An 8,775-nucleotide genomic window follows, 5' to 3' on the forward strand; every position below is an offset into this window, starting at 1 on the left:
GTGGGGTTAAGTGCCCAGTTCTATAATCGGAATACAGTGGATTTACCTCTCTTGGTCTGTCAGGCTTCTGGCTGCCTACAGCTGAAGGGTTGGTACGCTTGTAAATGATTCACCCTGTCAAATCGAGCTGTGCTTTGAATTGATACAGTTATTATGTATCTGCAGGATTGGAAGTCGGGTTTGATTTGACTGTGTTGCCTGGCAGGGACTTGGGTGAGCTGAAGGATGTGAACCACTTGACAATGAGGGATGATGACAAAGCATTACACATTTTTCGCTTATAGGGGGAGGGATCAATGTCGTATGCCAGTGCTAGGCTTTGCCATGGCTGTTGTGTTCTTTACTTGGCAAAACAAACAAACATAGGTTGCACCCAGGAAGTATGTATTACTTTACCAGTACGATTCTTCTGAAGTTACAATCACACAATGGCTAGTGTACATCTATGTCTCAGGTGCAGGTAGAAAAAATGACATATACACTTGTTCTTTGGCTCCTCACCTCCCATCCAGATATTTGGTCAGGCCATAACACCCGTGACACCACCCATAACTGTTCAGCCACATTTCAATCGAGGAAAGGCTAAACTGAATGACAACAGAGACAGAATACAATATGGAATGTTATTGAATCGTTTGGGGTAGGCCTCGTCGCAGAGGAATGCTCCTCAGAGCCAGATGCTGATGACAGGGTGCCCTATGCTGGGAGAACGGGGATCCGATGACAGGCCTTCAGTTGGTGGTGGTCAGGAGGTGGAAGGTTGCTGGGGGGGTTTTCACGATAAAAGAATAAATGGACTGGAGCTAAGCACAGGCAAAATCCCAGAGGAAAACCTGGTTCTGTCTGCTTTCCACTAGACACTGGGAGATGAATTCACCTTTCAGCAGGAAAATAAGGCAAATTTACACTGGAGTTGCTTACCAAGAAGACAGTGAATGTTCCTGAGTGGTTTAGTTACAGTTTTGACTTAAATTTACTTGAAAATGTATGGCAAAACCTGAATGTTTGTCTAGCAACAACAAATTTGAAAAATGGCCAAAATGTTGCATAATCCAGGTGTGGAAAGCTCTTTATGGGGTATTGTGTGTACATTTGGGGTAAAAAAATAAATATAGTTAATCCATTTTGAATTCAGGTTGTAACACAACAAAATGTGGAATAAATCAAGGGGTATGAATACTTTCTGAAGGCCCTGTAAATACTTGCTATGCTGATGAGTGAGATAGGAAGCGATGTGAATCATATGAGTTTACTTGATGAATGAAAGTGACGATCCATTCAGACCAGCCTTACTGACTGAACTTTCGTAAATACATTTCAATCCACTAGCCAGTCCATCTGTCTGTCTATCTGTCTGTCTAACTGCCCATTTGAAAAGCTGCCTATTCATTGTAGAGTAGTACATTCAGAGGATAACTTTTTTTTTGCTGAGCACACGATTAACACTTAATTCTATATGCTGTTCTTTAATCTTAATCCCTTTAGTTTACATCTCACATAATCTGAAGATTACAGTTTTCACATGTTCAGGTTTTGACGGCATGTGAACGAGAGCATATACATGATGCAACATAATGTAACAGATTAATGTATAGGGAAATGACTAAATAAAGGAAACGCCCACATAAAGTGTCTGGAGCTCTATTGGAAAGATTCTGACACCATTCCTCCATGAGAAATTGCATAATTTGGTGTTTTGTTTATGGTGGGGAAAATGTTGTCTCAGGTGCTGCTCCAGAATCTCCCATAAGTGTTCAATTGGGTTGAGATCTGGTAACTTGAGACACACACATCATAAAAACTTGACTGCATCACCTGGTAGAGGTTTGGAGCACCAGCACTTTTAATGTGCATGGGTCGAGTTCTAGTGACCAGTTGGGAAACGCAGTAACCATAAAACACAAGGAGGCAACAATTTGTAGTGGTGCGTGGGTTTCAATAGGAACCAAAGATGCTTTACCTTCAGAAGGTGCTTTCCGTCGCACACATCTTTCACAGGCCAAGGTCCAAGCCAACAGATCTTTCCATCTGGGGCCCAATAGAAGCTTCAGCGCTGTGCAAACAATGTTTTGGCCACTCCTTCCATGATATGCACTCCAAGTAGGCCAACAATCCTATAGGGGGACAAGGACTTAGTGGTACACCTTGTGTGCTGGAGTCCAGGATGCTTTGAACGAGGACTCCATCCAGCTCTAGCCGAGACCATTGCTGAATGAGGCGGCACACAGTCTCCTGCTCTCTTTTGTCACAGGTGGGCTTTGCTCCTCTGGCAACGTGGTGCCATAGCTGTCTGATTATGGGGTCTCTTTCCTGTTGTTCCTCCCAGTATTCTTGATCCTATTCCATGTGGACACTTTGTACCATGGTGACCCCTGTGACTGATGAACACGGGAGATAGAAGTGGTTACTTTTCTGTGGAGACATTCTAGAAAGCACATGTATTTCAAATCAAAGCAGTAATTTGAAAGTTCGGCTGCCCAGCGCTGCTCTACATCTCCCAATTGTGCTGTTAACACTGTGAACTTTGAGCCCCACAAGTAGTCCTTACATTTCTCTGTTACAGCCCATTTAAGTGCTAAGAGTTCCAGTTTAAAGGCTCTATAGTAGACATCACTTCACTCTGCAAGGCACAGGCTTCCACTGGTGTATGCTATAATTTGCTCTTTGCCATCTTGAACTTGCTCCTAGACCCATATTGCTTGCATCAGGGTACAGTCTGAAAGGTAGTTTGAAATCTGCAAGGACAAGGGCTTGTACAAGCTTCTCTTTTAGAGTATGGAAGGCCTGTTCACACTGCTCACTCCACTATATGGGCACAATTTGCCTATGAACCTATGGTAATAACCAGCTAATCTGAGGATGGACCACACTTGTGTTACCATCTGAGGGACACTGGCAATCTTCTCTGGATCGGGAGCAATTCTGTTTGACAATGTTTGCCAAAGAAGTACATCTGGCAGGGCACAGTTTCAAGACAAGTTTCTTCAGCCTTTCAAACACTACCTCCAGGTCACGTAAGTGTGTCACCTAAGTCTTCTGAATACACAATGACATTGTCTAGGTAGACCAAAGTGGACTCGTCTGCCAAGTTACCCAAACAGCTTTGCATTAGTCTTTGGAAGGTTGCAGGGGTGTTGCATAACCCAAAGGGAATGCGTTCTCACTCACACACTTTTGTGAGTGTAATCAGTGATTCCTCAATTCTGGGCAACGGGTGGGTTTATGAGTTACATTATTCAATTTCCGAGAATAAGACAATCAGTGCTGCCCAGGGGCTTGTGCTTTCGCTTACTACACCAGGTTTTAGCATGGTCCTTAAGAGACTACGAAACTCCTGGTACATGGTAGGGGGTATGGGCCTGTACCGTTATTGTATCAGGGCTGCAGTACCTGTTGGATGGTCTGTCGTACTACTCCCGTCCGTCCGAAGTCCTTTTCATGTGCCACAAACACGCCCTCCCCCACTTATATTCAATGACGGCCTAGGAACAGTGGGTTAACTGCCTTGTTCAGGGGCAGAATGACAGATTTGTACCTTGTCAGCTGGGGGATTTGAACTTGCAACCTTTCGGTTACTAGAACAATGTTCTAACCAGTTTCAGATCATGGGTTTGGTAGGGGTTCAACCAGAACACACTGAGCTCTCTAAGTTGGAGGGGGCTCGGGACCATATACCACCACTCTGGCTAGGGATACTCAGGGGGTGCCGATACCCTGGTCTCAGTGTCCCTTTATGTGTGGGGTTGTGGTGGCCCAGATCTCTCAGCAGTCCTCAAATGCGGCTTGCCACGTCACCTTGGCTGAGGGGTTAGTGGATGTTGCCAATCATTAATTTTGAACCTGTGAATCAGAGGAGAGCATCCCAACATGATGCAATGATGTTCATGCCTAGAATAGGTCATGTATCAGGGTTTTGGGGTTCACTCCTTGAAATCACAATCCCTTTGTCCTTCAACACAAGCTCTCCAACTCTTACCTCTGCTACTACATAGCCAACGTAAGGAATTTGTTACCTATTTTCCACAGTTTGTGTCAGCCAGCCAAGGTCCTCTTTGGGGCCAACATCCTGTTCTGGAACAAGTTGGTTAAAACAAGCCTCTGTCATAAGGGTAACTTGGGGCCCAGTGTCCATTAAAAATGTCCCTTGTCTCACGTTAATGGAGAGTTCAACATAGGTGCATGTCGCAACTAGATTAGGCCGATTTGTTCTGGTGGAGCTATTTGACCCATCTCCAGTCACCTGTCACGTGGTTGAATTTACTAGTGTAAAGCTGTCTGGGCTGTTCAGTTACAGCACTGCTTGACCATGTGTCTACTTATCCCACATCTGCCGCAGATATGGTATGTGGGTGGTTGCTGGGAGGGTTGAGGTCCTTGTCTAGGCCCCCAAATGTATTCCTGTGTGTCGTGTATCTGGTCTGTCAATGAGGGGTTGGGCTGCGTGTTCTCCAGATTTCTCTTCGGAGTTCCTGGAGGGAGGGGCGATAAGTGTCCTCATACCTCACCCTAGGTCCTCAAAGCTCTTCTTGTTGAATGGCCCCTTCTCGCAGCCCGAGGATATACTGGACACTTGTATTTCTGTCTTCATGGCGGTGTTCCTTTGGGTCTGATTTGTAGGCGCTGAGCCAGCTCACGGAGATGCAAGGCATATGCACTTGGAGGGAATGGCAGGTAGCCTAGTGGTTGAGAGCATTGGACCATTAACTGAAAGGTCGCTGGTTTGAATCCAAACCACAGTAACCATAAAACACAAGGAGGCAAGATTTCAGCAAAAAGTATGGACATTTATTTTTAACAGAAATAAATAGGGAAAAATGTACTGCTCAACAATGTGCTAAATTGGAATTCTATTCCACAAAAAGAGAAAAGATATTTCTCCAGTTTAAAGGGGTGGGGAAGTCTGTTCATGGTTTTCCTTCTGTGCTGACCACTCCAGATCCACCTCTGGGTTAGGCCTAAGGCACAAAGAAATGTTGAGCAGTGAACCAGAGTCTATTCCTTAAAATCCAAAACCTGTTCTTCAAAATCACGTGAGTCCAGTCCAGTGGAAATAGTTAAACTGCCCTTCCCCATTACTCCAGTCCGTGTTTACCTTCTATGATGCGGCCACAACTCCACCTCATTTCCATTTTCTCCGTGTTCATCTGAGATCCTTCCTCATCCGCGCCCCTGGAGTCGTTTTGCCTCCATGCTGCTTCTGCAAGGCTTTAACTACAGGCTTCGATACAGGGGGAACCAATGGGAATACATCTGAATGATTATACCTGCAGTGAGTTGCTCCGGTTTCCTCCCATTGTTACATTCCAGTGATCATCGGCAATTATCTGTCTTATGAATCCCATCAGTGACATTCCAGAACGAAACACAAATCAAATCACACAAAATACACACGTGAAAAAGAGTATGCCATTTCCTGGTAGAATGTACAACATTTTCCTTTGATTTCATCGTATACACACCCACACACTTTAAACCCCCTATGCTCCCTTAGGACCCCTCTTTCAAAGCCAATAATGGGGAACTGGGCATTTTTATACATGACCCCTAAGCATGATCTTAATTACGTATTTAATATCACACCTGTGTGGAAGCACTTGCTTTCAATATGCTTTGTTTTACTCATTTACACAAGTGTTTCCTTTATTTTGGCAGTTACAGTACCTGTATCATAAGTATAAACTCAATATGAGATTAAAATAGCTATTATTGTGTCTGAAATACTATTGTGTCTGAAATATGTGTGTCTGAAATACTATTGTGTCTGAAATATGTGCATACATAATCTTTCATGGAAATCATCTTATCAGAGCGGATGTTAAAGTTTATATTATGAAGTCATATCTCAGCGGTTTTGTTCTGAATAAATGATTACGATTGAACTATATAAGACAAAATAAACCCTTTACTCAAGAGACAAATAATGTTTCTGTACAACACAAAAATCCTTTATGAATCATGTTTTTTAGTTTTGTTTTGAATAATATGCTTGGAAAGAGGATACATCACAAAGAGCAAAAAGTATGTGCAAGAAATATATAAAACACAGTGGGTTTGAGTTTCTTATAATATGGATGGAGTTTACTCATATACAAGCAGCAATATTATGACAACATGCATTTGACCCTATATATGCACTCGCAGCACGAAACTAGGCTACTTAAGCAGCAGTGAATTGTCAGTCACCAGTTGAGCCCTGCTATCATGGGCTAGCAGGTGTATCACTGCATTGTGGACTATGTGTCAATTGCAGTGAGCTGGTGAAGAAATACTTTAGGTTCACTGGGATGTGTGGGAGAAAGGATGTTTTCTGAAGTTTTCCAGTCATCCACCTGCATTTTAATGCAAAACGTTTAGTTGGTACACATTTTGTCATCACTCTCTTCAAACCACATGTGCATACTGCATTATGGAAGCATGTAAAATGTCTTCTATTACTTCATAGTGCATTATAGTTATTTAATATATTTTTCATTATAAACCTACATATATTATATCAGCCTATGAAAATGCAAAAATGCCTATAATGCGTACACAATACTTGAATTCTGCCTGAAACAAATACTCTCAGTTCACCACACTGCGGCGTGTGGAAGTCAAATCCTTTGGTATAGTCACGTGTGGTGTAATATTACCTGAGACCTGAATGCCTAGGCTTTGGCACTGTGGGATATTCAACACCTGGTTGGGTCACATATACACTGGCCGTCCTGCTAAATGCATTTTGTGAGATTAGACACCCGGTCTGTCACATTATACACCAAGCGTCCTGCTAAATGCATTGTGTGCAGTGGCATGTATTCATAGATGCCAAGGGAAGCCAGGCTTCCCCAAAAAATGACAAAGATTTTTTTTTCTCTCTCTGTTTCTCTCTCTGTTTTTCATAAAATGTCATTCAATTGGCAAAAGGCTGAACGAAATAGCGCCCTTCTGTCTCAGTATGTGCAGCGTATCTATCTGATACTGTCCGGTCAGAAAGAGTATGATATTGTTACCGCCCCCCCATAGCAGTGAATGCAAGGGAAGCCAGCGAGCATTTGGCCTCCCCTGATTAAAAATAAATAATAGCCAATCAGCATTGAGCTAAACTGAGTGAGCTCAGCTATGAATGGTCCAGGCCCATCAAAAAAAGTGTCATGGGAAGCCAGTTTGGATTTGGCTTCAGATCAATCTCATCACTAGCCAAAACGACATTATTATTATTTAAAATCATCCTTTCCTAAATTAGCCATGGAGGGAGATAGGGATATGGACTTGTGGTGTCACTTAATTCTCCGTACTGGCCAATGATTATAAAGGTGATTCTGATCCAACCATAACCAGCTACACAGGGTTGGGGAGTAACGGATTATGTAATCCACATGTAATGGATTACAAAAAAACGAACTAATCCGTTACATTATCAGCAGAAATATTGTAATCTGATTACCGATACTTTTGAAAAAATAAATCATTACTTCTAGGATTACTTTAACATTTAGAAGGGATGTTTGCAGAAAAAAACATTTTGTTGAAACAATTGCCTGTTTTATTAATTACCTTTCATTTTAATGTTAGTCATTAATTGCTACTTTTATCTTCCTGCCTGAGCAATATACATGGTCATAAAAAAAATGCTATGGCTCGCCAACGCAGTGCATTTTTTGGATTGCGTTTCAAAGAACAATGTGTTCAAAGATGAAAAGGGCGGGAATGTAACAGTTCAATGCAAACTGTTTGGTAAAGCTGCTGTCGACATCAAGAGACTCGACTTTGAACCTGAAGAAACACGATTGGCAGGCGTGGTGCGTTAGCTTGCTTAGCTAGCTAGTCTCTAGAGAAAGACATGTTGTCTTCACAATGTTACCTATGTTCCAGCATAGGTCAGAGATTTCAGAGAGTACTAGCTAGCTAGTTTGTCAGATTTCTACCTAGCTAGTCAGATTTCTAGCTAGCTAGCCTGTTTAGTTTGCTGATTTGTTTGCCAACTTTCCTAAACTATAGTATGCTGCTCACTTAAGGTTGCTCTGTCGGTTGCTAGCTATTGTAGTTAGCAAGATATTATAGCAAGTATGCTATTGTGCTAATTTGTTAACAATTTCGCTAATTCAATCTATTTTAACTAAGATAAATCAGTTGTAGATAGTTGGGTGAGATTCACAGGGCTACATAGCCTAGCTAGCTAGCTAACTCAAAAGTTTAAAAAAACTTTTGAAAGCTACTTGCACTCTGTAACCGAACATAATAAGATGCTCACTGTCAGGGTTGTTGCTAACCTAGCTAGCTACCTATGGTTTCAGGGTAATATGCTACCCAAATCAATAAAGCTACACTGCAGTTTTCCTGCTGTTAAATTGCTTTTTCAACCCAAATAAATGCCTGTATTATTCAATCATAACTCAAAGTATAATACTGTATTAGTCCATTTAAAAATATATATATTATAGTGTTTCTAGACAAACAATATAAACCACCATAGACATCCTTGCATCCAGAGCTTTGTCCATATCTATGTAGTTACATGTTCCTACCCCGGCCCTATATTTATCAGACAGGGGCAGGCTATAGAAAGAGAAACATATTTTTCTAAAGGGTGGACAAAAGTTGGGTAAAACTACAACCCTTAAATGGAAACAATAACAAGGTGCTCACTCCCCTATTATTTTACTTGTACTGCAGTGTCATAGTTAAGTAATTACATTTAGTTTATTCAGAGGATGCATAACAATCAATGGAAGACCCTGAGCAGGAAAAGGCAGCCAGACGACATGGAGGAGTGCAGAGATGCACTAGTAGAGG

This window comes from Oncorhynchus kisutch, linkage group LG23 (assembly GCF_002021735.2).
Source record: "Oncorhynchus kisutch isolate 150728-3 linkage group LG23, Okis_V2, whole genome shotgun sequence".
Classification (NCBI taxonomy): Eukaryota; Metazoa; Chordata; class Actinopteri; order Salmoniformes; family Salmonidae; genus Oncorhynchus; species Oncorhynchus kisutch.